Genomic DNA, 16,537 nt, shown 5'->3' with positions numbered 1-16,537 from the left:
CTCTTAGAAAAACGTCTTTAGAAAAACAAAGCGTTGTGATTGTTTTGCCATTTTTCAATGTCAACATGATTTATCAAAATTCGTGAATTTGAGACTTGAAGCATCAAGATTGGGTCGAAAAACATCAGAAGTTGGTTCCAGGTATCCATCCGCAATTTGTGCTCAGCATAGAGAGTAAGCGCTGTCGGCGCTGAGATCTAATTGCCTTAGGCTTCCCTTATCCTTAATTCTAGCGTATACTTGGTTAGCTAGTAGTTGTGTTGCTTGCTGAGTTGACTCAAGCTCCATGCTGTACGTTGTGGTTATCGGGTTTAAACTTTATACCTGCGAAGCTGGTAGTAACTTACTCATAGCTGTTGACATGGTTTTTACACAATACAGATCAGACTGCAGTGGGGTCTAATTTACATTTGCTCTCACGGCAGCGATGCTATTCCTGCTGTTTTCTGAGATTATTCGTACTACCAATTATTCGTCTGATCTTTTTTTTGCACAATTATTGGACATTTCGCTCTCAAAACTTGGATAAACAGGTATCACCCGTAAGACATTAGGCTGCTGTGCTGTCTCCTGGAGCCTTACGGTCTTGGAGTTTTACTGCTAGCCCCTGCGTATTCGATGCACAGAACTTTTAAACGAGACGACAAGTATATGGTGTGACGGGCGGCGGTTCTTTAGAGCTTGATTGCCATCCACTCACCCTCCGCCTCTCAAACCTCGTGCACTTCTCATCCCGTTGCACCACACCCATGCCACCCAGTTATTCATATCCTAGCTTCCCTCAGAGGCAGCTATCTACTGACCAACCCCGCCGATCTTTTGTCGCTTGAGATCAATTTCCCCACGTAAAGTCGGGCATGTTGCCAATTTATTCATCCATTTTCAAGTTTTTAAGTCAGTTACGACATCAACTTCGAACCATAGAAAACAAAACGAGTGGTTAGAGCAAGAATCTCAAGAGTTCAAATTGTGTCAAAATCATATTTTGGACTTTTTATTGAAAGCTAATAGCAAGAGGCTGAAGTTTGCCTAAAGCTAACATCGTGAACAACGCTATTCTTCATGCATTGTTTAGTGTAAGACATTAGTTTGCTGTGCTGTCCCCTGGAGCCTTACGTTCTTGGAGTTTTACGCTAGTCTCTGAGTCTTCGATGCACAGATTTTTTAAACGAGACGGCATAAGTTTATGGCGTGACGGGCGGTTCTTTAAAGCTTGATTGGCATCCACTCATCCTCCCCATCTCAAACCTCGTACACTTCTCATCCCGTTGCACCGCACCCATGCCACCCAATTAATCTTAATCTAGTTTCCCTCAGACGCAGCTAGCTACTGACGAATTTAGCCGATCCTTAGCCGCTTGAGAGCAATTTCCCCACGTAATTCGGGCTTGTTGCCAATTTATTCTTCCAATTTCAAGTTTTTAAGTGAGTTACGACATCAACTTCGAACCATAGAAAACAAAATGAGTGGTTAGAGCAAGAATCTCAAGAGTTCGAATTGTGAGAATTTTGATGTTCACATGCGTCAATATCAATTTCTGGACTGTTTATTGAGGGTTAAGAGTAAGAGGTTTCAACGTCTCTGGGTTTTCGATGCACAAAACTTTTAAACGAGACGACATAAGTTTATGGTGTGACCGGCCGTTCTTTAGAGCTTGATTACCATCCACTCAACCTCCACCTCTCAAACTTCGCGCACCTCTCATCCCGTTGCACCACGCCCATGCCACCCAGTTAATCATATCCTAGCTTCCCTCAGACGCAGCTATCTACTGACCAACCCCGCCGATCTTTTGTCGCTTGAGATCAATTTTCGCACGTAGATATTAAATTTAAACCCGATAACCACAACGTACAGCATGGAGCTTGAGTTAACTCAGCAAGCAACACAACTACTAGCTAACCAAGTATTCACTAAAATTAAGGATAAGGTAAGCCTAAGGCAATTAGATCTCAGCGCCTACAGCGCTTACTCTCTATGCTGAGCACAAATTGCGGATGGATACCTGGAACCAATTTTTGATGTTTTTTGACCCAATCTTGATGCTTCAAGTCTCAAATTCACGAACTTTGATAAATCATGTTGACATTGAAAAATGGCAAAACAATGACAACGCTTTGTTTTTCTAAAGACAATTTTCTAGGAGGTATTCTCAGTAATTTGCTCTTTACACTACGCATTAGCTTGCAGTTTTCACGAGGTTTTTTCTAGAGCACAAACAGACTAACGTTGGACCAATTGCTCTCGAAAGATTAACGAGGAGGTGGCTTCAGCTAGAAATTGTTTTGGGGCAGAAATTGCTGACTAGTGATCGGTCCAAGCCCCCCGAATTCTTGCGCCAGAGTTCGAACATTAGTCGCTACGCTACACGGGTTACATTCTCCTTTCTCCCACAATCGGTTGTATTTTGGACTTATTTCGTGAATGTGCTTAATTCCAATCACTAGAGTACAGCAACAAGTCAATCGTGAAAAGGTCAGTCAAGTAGTGAAATCGCAAGAATGTTCCAGTAAACAGTTAAGCAAATCTTTTGCATAAAAAGAAACACAAGTTTACAATAATTGCATCACTTTTGTTGGAAAGCAACTAAAAAAAGAATGAAAACATGTGCGGAACGCGTAGTGACTTCTTGTAAGTTAGATACATAAAACTTGGGCCATGAACGTTGTGATACCTATGGATACATAGATATATATCGAAACCCTTGTGTGTACTAAATTATAAATTACCCTCTATTTTAATATTTATATCATGCTTTTTATAACTAAGGTTATGATGACTTTTATTATTAACATATAACTATATTCCCGCTAGTCTACTAAATTATTTCATTGTTTGTGCATACTATTTTATGTTAAGTAATCATAATCTCGAATAGTCTCCTGAATTCAAGTTGTCTTTGAAATGGCTCTTCTTTTACTCAAGCTCAAATTAATCTGGATTCGCCTTGCGATTCCATCTAGTAAATTCAGTAAAACGCACATAATTCAGGACTCGCCTTGCGATTCCACAAAAGATTTTATAAAGTGTAATCACACTACTTATCCAATTCACATAGCTAACCTAAGCTGTAAAATGGCGCAGCCAGCAATAAAAAACAATGGCAAATCTCCAATCGGAATTCAACCTTTTTTGGGAGAAAGCAACTCTAGAACCCCCTCTTCGATGGGAGTATTGGAGAACACAACTTAAACTTGCGATTCTTGCTCGTGAAGGAATTATAGTGAATCTTCTCTTGGTCGACCCTCCAGAGCATGTTATTCTACCTCCTGAACCCACCTACGAAGATGCGGATGAAAATCCGACAGCACAATCGGAACGAGTTCGACGTACTCGTAATGAACAGGTAAAGACGGCATGGAAAAACAACTGCATGCGCATAGAGGCTATAGGTGTACTGTGCGGAGAGAAACCCTGGAAAATTTGTGATCGGAAAGCCTCCTCGTTGATGTATTTGAGTCTTGGAACATAAGGCCGACGAGTCTTCAATTCAAAGAATTCGACTACCAATTTAAACGAAATTTCAACAAGGAGTCTCTGGTATATTCTAAATAAAACTTTCTTTCGAGTTCGTAATATGACTTTTGATCGGTATCTCTTTCTCACGCAAAAACAGCAGAAGGGGGAACCAATAGAAAAATTCTACGGTCATCTCAATGAACTTTCCGAAAACTGTGATCTAGGAGAAAAGGGAGATACCATTATCAGAGATGTCTTTATTGCCAATATGCAAAATGAAGATATTCAAAAAGAACTTTTAAAAGAAACTGTAGAACCCGATAAAGCTTTGACAATTGAAATCAATATCGAAATGGGTACTCTCAATCAACTTAAAATGACTGCAAGTAAATCTGAACTCAATTCCACAGTTAATCAAGTACAACGGATGCGCATCGCAAATGCTACCCCCTTCTCAAATATGAACACGGCTGCTCGGAAAAAGCCTACATCTTGTCACTTTTGTAGGATGAATTGGACGTCAGAACATCGAAATAAATGTCCTGCAAGTGGGAAGAAATGCAATAACTGTGGCATTGAAAATCACTTTGCTAAATTTTGTCGCAAACCCAAGGATCCTAGCTCATACCCGAAACCTAGACCCCGGGTCACCAATGTCGAAAATGAAGATTAGACTGATAACGTTAATCAAATTTTGGAAGATTTCAACCCTGATTTGGAATCCAATTATTCTTCGGATGAGGATAACTGTGTTGCATCAGTATCTTCAACAGACTCTACAACTTCTATAGAAGCAATTAATCTCCCTGTGGTATTCGGAAATACAGCAACGAATGTTTTGGTGGATTCGGGCAGCGTTTGCACGATAATAAATGAAACGCTGGCAAATTCCATCATTTCCAAGACTCAAATTCAAAGTGGATACGCGAGGCAATTCCCAAACAATTGAAAACTTTCTCTAATGAACTCATTCAAACGCTAGGTATTCTCCAAACGTCAATTCAAAGCAACAATTGGTACGCGAATCCAATCGAAATTCAAGTAGTGACAGATGGTCACCGTTCGCTATTGGGTAGAGATCTGTTCCCTGCCCTTGGACTTTCAATTAAACAATCTAACAGCCCGAATACAGTTAATCAGGTAGAACAGGAATACTGTCCAATCAAAGAACAAATTGCAACCGATTTTCCTGATTTAACCTCCAGAATTGGTAAGTCAACATTACATACAGTTCGCTCAAACTTTCATAAACATTATACCCCATCACATCAAAAAGGTCGGCGTGTTCCTATAAATCTTTTGAAAAAAGTATCTGATGAACTGAAGAAACTCTCAGATCAAGGACATATCGAAAAGTTACGGGAATGCTCTGATAAAAATTTTATTTCACCAATCGCAATCACAGTTACAAAAGACAAATCAGTTAAATTAGCCCGTGATTTTAAAGTTTTGAATAAAGCCATTCATAAAAATAAATTCCAAATGCCGAACATAGACAGCCTTATCGATTCTATTTCAGAGCACATCAACGATTCTAATCCAGGTGATAACGTATATTTTTCAACAATTGATCTAAAGTACGCATATAGCCAACTACAATTTATCCGGAGACCTCTCGCCACTGTAATTTCAATGTTATATGTGGTGATTCGACTGGTATGTATTGTTTTAAAACGGGATTTTATGGTCTTACCGATATGCCGGCGGAGTTTCAAAAAGCCGTGGATTACACATTGGTTGGTTTGACTAATACATATTGCTTTCTTGACGACATACTTATAGTTAGCAAAGGGAGTAAGGACTCACACATCCAATACGTCTACAAATGCTTACAAAAACTTGATGCCGATAATCTTAGAATAAACTTAAGTAAATGTCATTTTGCAAAACACCAGATAAACTGGCTAGGTTTTACATTTTCCAAAATTAGTGTTAAACCTATAGAATCGAAAACAGCAGCAATAGCAGAAATCAAGGCTCCAAAAAAATTAAAACAACTGCAATCATTCTTGGGTAGTGTTCATCATCTAAGCAAAATCATTCCCAATTTGGCAAAAATTTGTCATCCTCTTCGGCCCCTATTAAAAAAAATGAAAAATTTCTCTGGACAGAAAATCACCAAACTCATTTCGAACATATTAAAACTACAATTGCAAATGCTACGGAAAAAACTCATTTTAATCCGACCTTGGAAACGCGGGTCAATTGCGATGCATTTTGCCAAGTTCTAGGCGCTGCGCTTGAACAATTGGATAGTGAAGGGTGGAAAACGGTAGCTTTTGCATCTCGTTTCCTTAATAGCAATGAAGAACGTTACAGTATCAATGAACTCGAGTTGCTTGGCGTGGTTTGGGCCATCGAATACTTTAAATATTATCTTTTCGGAGTAAACTTTACAGTACTGACCCATCATAGAGCGCTTCTTTCAGTTTTAAAATCTCATCGTTCAAATAAATCCTATAATAGTCGATTAACACGGTGGATAGATCGTTTACTACCTTTTGATTTTAATATAGAACATATCCCTGGCATAGAAGGGGATTAGTTAATTACATTCCGCGCCAATGAAATCAGAAAGCAAAAAGCATCACTCAATATGATGAGGAATTTATGGTAGCTACAATTTCCCGCATTCATGACGCAATTACAACATTATTTAGTCACTCAAATAAATTTCCACTCCAAAAGCGGCACCATACCAGCAAAAATCAATTACACGTAAACAAGACGCGCGTCCACTCTTGCAAAATTGCTAAAAGCAGCGCACATATTCCAAATGCCTCAAACAACTCACTCATTACTCTAGCAAAAGTAAATAATTACAATCCAAAAATCATTTCCAACTTCAATTGTCAGGCGAATCACTTGCTCAAAACTAATACAGTATCCGCTCTGCAAATCCAATCACAAAATTTAAAGCTATATTCCACCACAAAAACCAACAATAAAGTAAATCATCACAATGTCTGCTAATGAGTCCGCTCAAAACAATCCCTCAACTTCACCGCAAACTCCCCGAGTCACATTCAGAGCAGAATCCACGCCCAATACAAGCACTAGTGCAAGCATCAACAATACCCAGGCCTCTTCATCACCCGAACACCGCGACATTGAGCTATCCCGGGAGGAGATTTTTGAAAATAACCTAAATCAACTCTTCACGAAGTCCTTCCTCGCAGTCCTTACCAGCAAGGATGCTGTTCTAAAGGAAATCAGGGACTGTGTAATGCATAACGACGAGGCTAGATGTAAAGAGGTCAGCCACTACATCCACGAACTCGATAAAAGGTGCTGTACTCGAGTCCATTCATATGACGCATCCAGGAAGCTGGGGGATGATCTCCTTATCCCAATATGCATGATGGCCCTACATGCATAGGGAAATTCTTGCTAAAACTTCCAATTGTGTTCCGTGTACACATATTGTTAAGAACCTCAAACCAATCATCCCTTAATCTAAGTGGCATCCACAAAAATTATGTCAAGAACCTAATGAGGAAGTTCAAATTGACTTTGGAGGTCCAATATTGAATAAAAAAGATAAAGAAATCTACTTTCTAACATGTATCGATCGTTTTTCAAAGTACCCCACAGTTGAGATTTTTGAAGAGGCTAACGGAACCCATGTAGTTAAATTTCTCCGAGAATATACATATAATTATGGGATTCCACGAATAATACGCTTAGATCAAGCCACCTGTCTAGTAGCTAAACAAGTTACAAGTTATTGCAATGAAAATAATATTGACATTCTCGACGCTCCTGTAGGTGATCATAGGGCTATTGAATTAGTGGAGCGAATGATTCAAACAATAAAACGGCGTCTATCCTACATGAAAGCAGAGAATAAAGAAACATTTGCCACTTCTACTGCAATTAAACAGATTCTCTCAGATCTTCGACTAACAAATTAGAAAACCACAAAGATAACGCTGTTCGAAGCTCATTTTGGTTGCCCGGCTAATACACCTTTTAAGAATATTAGTACTGTTCCGTCGAGTCTAAATTTAGCTTATGAAAAATTTATTAACCACGATTTAGATGCCGACAGGGTCCCCGCAGATGACTTCCTCGACGAGTTGGGCTGGGTCAATCCCGATAGGAGCGATTTGGAGATCGAGAAAAATATGTGTCGAGCACAAAAGGACGCAGGCCGCCGCTATCGTGACTCCGATAACAAGAAATCCCGATTCAAATTCCATCCCGAAATTTCGAACCCCATTCCCAGGACTGAGGCATCTTTCAATTTCAAACTTGCCCGAAAACTGCCAAAACAAGAGGAGAGCAAAACGACAACTGGCTGCCTTGTACGAGGTCCTCAAACCTGGATCATATGTGACCAAATCCTCTCCAACGACAACAATTATCAACGAACCAGGACGAGCACCCGTTAAAGTTCGGGATAGTGATTTGGCAAAGTTTGGCACTAAAGCGGAGCGTGCCACTAATCTGTGGACTTACGCACAGCGCATACCCGCCCCGTATGAACAAATAACTGAAACAAAAATAGCTAAGCATAGCAATGACTTGAAGAAACAGAAGAGGGGAGAAATCAAAATACCTCACCGACAACGAGACAGCACATCAGTAGTTTCATCTGTCAATTCCACTGTCACCCGTGCTTTAACCGTGCGCAAACCCACAAAGCCACAACCTAGACCTAGACGAACCGCAGCCCCTCCAAACGAATCCAGTGAAAGTGCATCTCAAGATCAACCTGGACCTTCATCAGTACCCGCTCCGCCAGTAAAACCACCTCAAGAACAACCCGAATCGTTACTAGGATCAGATACTGCAACACAGAATGAAGGGCGGAAGAGAAAACGACCCCAATTCTACGGATTTACGGAGGCAGACATTTCTCCGACTAGTTCACTGACATCTTCTCACCCCTCCAAACCAAAGAAACTTAAGGCGAAAAACAAAACAAGCAAAGTTCAGCAACCGAAGAATCGGTAGTTGCCTTAATTCAAAGTGCTGAACAATCTCGAGTTCCATCTCCACCACGGCCCGACATTCAAATTGGTCAAGTATCTCCACCCGACTCCCGAGTCCGTTACTACAAATATGATCAAGAAGGAGAGATGTCAGTATGGGATGCAGAGAACGAAATGTAAAGACAATTGATAAAACTTTAAAACTGTTGAAAAACTATTTATAAAAATTCAGTCATGTATTGGCCCTGCAAATCCAATTTGTTGTAGTTATGTTTCATTTCTTCATAAATTTCCAATTTCATTTCCTCAATCGCAATTCTTATATGTATTCGCTCTGCGAATCCCAATTTCGTTTTGTTTAAAAATTATAATTACAGCATTTGCCTCGCAATTCCATTCATACAGCATTCAATAGTTTATCCACTGCTTGTGAACTTATATTTCTCCACATGTATTTGCTCTACCAAATGCATAAAATAATGCCTTTTTGTTCACTTTACTTTACATTCGTGGGGCTTTTCCACTAATGGTTCTGACACTTGTACTGTTCATTCCTTTCCACACGTTTAATTTATTTGTGTTGATTCTTTCTAAAAAATTGTAAATACATTACAAAATTTTTCTTGTCATGGGGGAAATGTGCTACCTATGGATACATAAATATATATCGAAACCCTTATGTGTACTAAATTATAAATTACCCTCGCTAATCTACTAAATTATTTCATAGTTTGTTCATACTATTTTATTTTAAGTAATCATAATCTCGAATAGTCTCCAGAATTCAAGTTGTCTTTGTAATCGCTCTTCTTTTACTAAAGCTCAAATTAATCTGGATTCGCCTTGCGATTCCATCTAGTAAATTCAGTAAAACACACATAATTCAGGACTCGCATTGCGATTCCAAACTAGATTTCACAAAGTGTAATCACACAACTTATCCAATTCACATAGCTAACCTAAGCTATAACAAACGTAGATACATAAACGTAGAATATGAACGTAAAAATGGGGTAAAAGTTAAAATGTAGCGTTTCTTATACCTTTCCAAAATCGTTTGCTTTTTGAAGTCATGTTACAAAGAATTCCATTGTTGTTAAAAAAATTATATGAAACTATTTTTAATGAATAGTTCATTTTTTAATGGCTTCGACAGTCTTCGCTTTTTTTCTTTTTGAAGTTTTTGCTTGCTTTTTATTATTAATGTAGTCGCAAAGAGTAGAGATGCCTCAAACGCATCTAACCGAGTGTTGAACAGATAAAGTTACTCGATTCAAAAAATCTATTGGAAATAGCCTTAAAGTTCATAATATTATTTGTTTTCAAACGTTTCTTTAAAGTTTTTTTTTTGTTGTTACATCCGTTAATTTGTATCTAATTCTCATCATTGAGAGGCATCATCCACTTCCCTGTAGTTCGAATATCAAAATGACTATTGATATTACCTCGTAAACGACGTTTTGTTCGTTGACCAATAAGTGTTTTCTAAAAAGTTTGGCTAGTGGTCAATATTTGTTTTCCTTTTTTTCTTCTTTAAGCACTTTCAAGTAATAACAGATCACAATGATTTTCAAATGAGGTCCAAGTGAACATATTTTTTAAAAAAAGACTTTTAACTGAAATACATTAATAAAATTTGAAATGAAAACATAATATTCAAATAACAGCAAAAGAATTTAAAGACTTCTATAACTTGTGTTTTCGCATTTTGTTTAAGATTTTTTTTTCAATTTATCTTCATCTTTAGACTAGCATTTCTGTGGCTCAGTCTAAACACAGACAGATTCTACTGGTTTCGTAATGACTTTTTAATAAATTTATTACGAAGTTTTTCGTTAAAAGCTAGTAGTTTTTAAGACGGTTGCAAGTAATTGGTTTAAAAAACATTGGTTGATTATTTTTTTTGCTTCTCTATTGCTTCTTTTTGTCAACTTGTTACCTAGTTCCAGTAATATAAAGTCACATCTGCTTTGAAGTAGCAAAAAGGTAAATATGCGAAATTAAGGTTTCTTCTGTTTGTTTTTGACGTTGTTACTAGGTGCTTTTTAGTTTAAATCTCGAATTTTTGCCGACTAAATTGTTTTTTCTTTTGCTTGTTTTGTTGTTCATTTTTTTTCTCCCGCAGTTCTATTGATAATGTGAGATCACATGAGCACTGTAATGGGGCATGGCACCATGTAATTCATCTAGTAAATTATGTAACATTTTTTAAAACTCAAATATCTATTTTTGATTAACTCTTCGTTTGGTTGACAGTTATGTCAAAAATGTAGATAAGCGCGGGTCGGAACATCATATGCGAACAAACATTAACGAGCTTCCCTGTTTATTATTTGGATTCAACTAGCCATTTTTTTTGTTTTTTTTGTGCCTCATTTACTTTGATATTTTTTCTAGCACCTCAAATTATCCTAACGTTGCTACTCAAAATCATTCAACTTTGTTGTTCGAGCTATTCGACGAAAACTCGCTGTTAATTAGCATGTTATGATTCAATTCTAGATTTAAAATTTTTGATGAGAAATCCACTGTTTGAATTCAAGTTTTTGCTCTCAGAGGGAACAGTGTCTTCCCGAACCCGAGCCATGAGAGTATCAATTTCGCAAAGAGGGTTTTTTAGTATAAAAATCTGTTTTTTCGCTACTCAAGTACAGTCATGGTTCAGCTTCTTCGGGTGAAAGTGCGAAAAGCTAAATTAGAGTTTAAATGAAATGCACCCGCACGTTTCTGGGGCGTAACGGGTGATCTTGAACAGGTGGTAAACCAAAATCCGAAAATGGAGTCTTTGTGGAGTCTCGATTTCCTGACTGCACTACGTTCAGATCAATTTCTTGACTTAAGAATGTCGATGCGAAATGCTGCAGGTTTGGTGTTGGTTATTCGTTCGCAGACCAAATGCTTGTCCTCAGACTAATTCACTGTATTTAAAATGCAAGGATAAGGAAGAGATTAACTTTGTACGAAATTTGAGAATGAAAATACACTAAGCAATTAGTGAAATATAGCGTTGTTCACGATAGCCAATAGATTAAGTCGATTGCTCATTTTAAGAGTTCAACTGATAAGTGTACCGAAATGGATAAATTGGAAGTAGAAGTGGAAGTAAAAGTCCCATTAAATTGATAAAAAAGAACTAAGGCGTTCAATGTTCAATGATGAGCATATACTAATTAAAGTGTCTTTGTGTTAGCAATCTCAGATTTGTTTTTTTAAATTTTTTGGGGTAACTTAGTCTTTTTGGAATTTAGAATTCAAAGATAATTTTACGAATTTTCGTTATTGCTTGGTTATTCAACATTTTTTCCCAAAGCTGCAGCCTTCTAATTAGACCCCAAAAAACATCATTTGACATTACTTTTGTTCATTTAGTTTCAGCATTTTAAAAACCTTATCTAATAAAAATTCAAGTCCAATTGAACATTTTTTTAAATTTTGCCAATGTTTTGGAGTTTTTTTGCAGTGTTTCTTTCTTCTCTTCTTTAACACTGAAACGGTCTTCTTGCAGTCTGAAATGAAACATACCATGGCACTACCCACAGCTTTTCTTGCTTCCATTAGTTTGAGCAGTAAAGTTGGCATCCTGACGCCAAAATAGAGTGGTTATGAGCAGGGTTTGGGTTTTCCAATGCATATTTAGCACTTTTAAAAAACATTTTTGCGCAAAACTTGTTTCTTTGCTGTCGGGACAGAGCATAATAAATGCCTCGTTTGGACAAATTTTGCTTTCAGGAAAATCTCTTTCAACCACGTCTACAATCGTCTTCTAAAATCTTCACTTTTAAAGTTTTTTCATAAACGCAAACAAGTTATAATATTTTATAATCTCCAATTTGAAATCTTTATGAAAACAAACGGTTCCTGGTTCATTGGTCCGGTTTTCTTGAGTGTCCAATTTAATGTTTTTCAGTTTTACGGATAATGAGGTTTCGGGAGATTCCGAAACTCAGAATGCAGAACGGCTGAAGATAGACGAACATACAATCAATTGCTGTGCACCTGTTGTGTTGTTTTTGCTAATTCTCATTTTTTCCGGAAGGAGAGCTTATTTTGTTATATTGTTGATTATTGTGAAATTTTGCTGCCTTTTATTTTGAAAAGTTGCATGTTTATTGATTAAAGTCAGTTATTGATTAAAATCCAAAAAAAATTGTGGTGTATAAACGTTGCAAAAACTTATAAACACTACACCTTCAAATGTTTTGGTAGGTGCATATTCAAATTTTGCACAGTTCACATTTCACCTGTTTTTTAAGAGAATTCTGAATAGATAACGAAGCCAGCTGGATAGATACCCGAAAACTTAGCCATCATTTTTTCGAGATTCCCTGACATATGAAATTTTATGCTCTCTATGCGGTATTAAAATACGTTCCCATGGTTCAAATAAGGTCCAAATTTTTTTCCTTATAACTTTTTCATCCGGAGTATTTCCAAGAAAATTTAAACTTCGCTTAATCTTGACAACACTTAGTTTTGCATCAACTGACTAAATGTTTGATGATTTCGGTTAACAAGAAGGCTCGGTAATGTGCGTTTGCACAAAATGTTCCGAACCCGCTCATCCAGGTTTTTATTTGATTGTCCAACAAATCAGGAAGAGATACAAAACTTCCAAGACTTCATATATTGTTCAACAAACAGCAGTGCTGGCTTAGAGGGTCGGGGAGACGTAACATTAGAGAGAGTACCAGACAAGACAAACAAAATGATCAAGTAATAGCAAACATTAGTTAGGAACAAAACTCGTTAACTATATTTTAAAAACCCTTAATAACAAAACGAATATGGAATCAGATATAATCTGAATTCAACAAAGTAACCTGTACATCATAAAAAAGATATGAAACCCGTGATAACCTGAGATAATGAGACTCGTTAGACATGTCGACAAATAAGAGCAAATTGGGCAAACTTCAAATTTAAATTTCCAATTATGAAAACAACCAATTTCAAATTGTTTAAAACTTATCAACTCGGCTCGTTAGAAGGTTAGTTTTTCATTCATAGAAAACAATAAAGACTGGTCATTTTCCATAATATGACGGCGAATATAAAAAGACAAAAGAAAGGCAAAAACAAAAAATCAAATAAAGGAGGCGTTGTCGCAACCGCTAAAATGATAGGATATGCATGAAGAACATTTAATATCTTCAAATGCGCGTTTTTTCAACGCTAAATGGGCAACTGCGAAAACTTATAATGCACTAATGGGCATTAAAAACTCAGAAATGTGCAAAAAAAACAAAAATCACACAAATAAACAAAAATCCATGAAGAACATTAAATATTTTTAAAAGCGCATTTTTTCAACGCCAATTGGGCAACTGCAATAGCTTACAATGCTCAAATGGTCATTATAAACTCAGAAATGGACAATTAGACAAAAGTCACACTTTTTTTAAAACTGAGTAGTACCAAAGCCAAGAAACCATTAGTTCAAAATAAAAACATTAATAAAATTGCATGACGAGAAAGATGTGACATTGATTCTTTAGAAAGATGATGCCACCTCTCAAAAAAGATCAAACTACAAAAACGACAGAAACAAGATAAAAGTGACAGATCTGGAATAAGCACTGATTTGTTTAAAAACATATTTTCAAAAACTCAAACAAGAAATAGAACAAAAAGACAACAAATTTCGAGCAGTATCGAAAACTCAGGAAATTCTTTTGAATACACAGTTTTGGCTCTAAAGACATCAGCTAAAAAACATAATCAAGACAAAAGAAAAGTTTTGGAGCAACAGTACGTGTACGTTGATGAGCCCCGTCAATATTGAGGCTAAGTCATTTGTTGACGACAAATAGAATGAAAATTTGGAATTTCAAATTTATTTCCATAAAAAAATTAATCTAAAGTCATTAAAACCGTTAGTTAAAGACTGAAATTAGTAACTAGATAGAATTCAACAATAATGAAAGCAATTAGAGCTATTGATTGTCAGGAATATGCTCTATGACAACAAAAATATCGACAAATAGTGGGAAAAACAAAAAATGTCTAATTAATTTTGCGAGAGAACCGTTTCGCAGCCGTTGAAGGTATATACTATTCACTGAAATCCTTTTTTGCTGTTTTGCTTTTTGTTCTGTTTTTGCTTAAAACTGTTTTGAATTTTTTGCAGTGCCAATAAATAAGAACTGTCGTTAATGTGATACAATAAAAAAGGAAAAAAAGACAACCTCAAAATTTGGTAAATAAGCAATAGTCAAAAAACTTTTACGAAAATATTTAATAAGAAAGCCAAGAAAACATTGCTTTAAAATAAAACCTCTATAAAGCGTGTGCCTTATATTACTCGAGATAAATATTATCTTTCATGTTTTTTGAGCTAAATATGCACAGAATTAGGATGAAAAATTGGCAAAATTTAAAACTTAACTTACATTTTTAAAAAAGATGTATATTCAAAGTCAAAAGAAGCATTATATACCAAATAAAAGTATTTTATAGGTTCACCTATTTCTCCAAAAACCAATTGGATCTGTGCTTAAAAAGGCAAATCCATGAAAAATCAAATAGATGACAAATGAAGGCAAAACAGAAGAAAGCACTAAACATTTACGAAAATACATAGTCAAAGCCATAACAAATAGGAGATTTTCTCTGATAACAATGTTAGTTTTGTGGCCTCATTTTATTGTTAATATGATCTATCATTAGTTGGGTTTTGCATCGAAATCATTTTTTTCAGTAATCGACATTATAGAAAAACAAAATTGCCAATATATTTTGAAATATGTATTTAGATTGTGCCCAAATAAAATCCGAATAATTATTGATTGTAGAAATCCAAGATGAGTCCAAACGTAGCCCTGAATTGCTTCGCATCCAACACAAAAAAATCTAATATTCCGTATATTTTCAAATTAGATCAAATGGCAAATTATTTATTTCAAATAACCAAAATAAAATTTAATGTAAGCTTTAAAACTATTGAGTTAATTTTTTGAATGAACCTGCAAATTTTTAATTCCAGGAGACGCCTATAGAAATTGAAAGTACACCTAGCTTTTTAAGGAGGTTTCAAAGGTTGTTACATCAGATGTATGGTCTCTACTTCCGGTAAAATTTTAAAAAGTGGGATACAAAATTGCATTTGGTGCCGTTTCTGATTGAAAAAGACTGAACTTCGAAAAAAATAGCTAAAATTTTTGAACAAAAGACTAGGATAAAAGCAAACTGAAGCCTTTTTTTCCAACAGTACAATCAATAAAACAGTTGTTGACATTTTTAGCAAAATTGACAAAAATTTGGTCAAGAAATAGCGAAATTGTGAATAAAAACAACGATATTACGTCTAGTATTCACAGAACTTCAATGCTCGATAGTTCCCTGTATAAAACGAAAATAAAAAATCCTCTTAATTCCATAATCTATGCTGCACGGGCTTTCGAATGATACCATTCTCGATGGGCCAAAATTGACTGAACAAAAAACACCATTTGAGGATACAGTTCCTCACCCAAAAGTGTGTCGGAACAAATATATATATTTTAAATATTGTATGTTTGACTATCTATTTCATTATTAGTCGTAACAAAATGAAAAAATTTTCTGCAAAAATTTCCCCGAGCTCTTCATATTTCTGTACGTCTCAAGAAATTTGTCGATTGTTTGAAGTTTTCTGAATAAAATAACCCGGTTTGCCTTCCTACATAAGTTTGAAAAATTAATATTAAAAAGTTTGGAGTAAAATTAATTGGTCAATTAAATCTGTCGACAAGTTTTTTTTATAGTTGTCTTTTGCATAAATAATTGACCCAAAACGGCTCAAAATATTGTTTTTGTAGAACAATAAATTCGAATTAAAGTTATGTTCCCTCGATGGAGATTGCAAGATAGACTTGAAATTTTGGAGGATCATCTTTCAATTCTTATTAGGAGGATCTCTAAGTACAAATGTGATTTATCAAAAAGATTCGGTTTTAACTGTGAGCTAGAGCTTTGATCCATGAAAACAATCTCACCTGCAGTTGGCGAAGTTCAAAAATTCACATCTGTCTGAATGACAATCAGTTGATTCATTATTGCTCATACCACAAGATTATCATTGTGCAGAACGCATAAAATTGTGGGATAATTTTTCTATGCTTACTATTGGTGATACCATAAAACAACTTTGAAATCATCCTCT

This window comes from Convolutriloba macropyga, chromosome 5 (genome assembly GCF_964194025.1).
Source record: "Convolutriloba macropyga chromosome 5, txConMacr16.3, whole genome shotgun sequence".
Lineage (NCBI taxonomy): Eukaryota > Metazoa > Xenacoelomorpha > Acoela > Convolutidae > Convolutriloba > Convolutriloba macropyga.
This window is presented reverse-complemented; position numbering follows the sequence as displayed.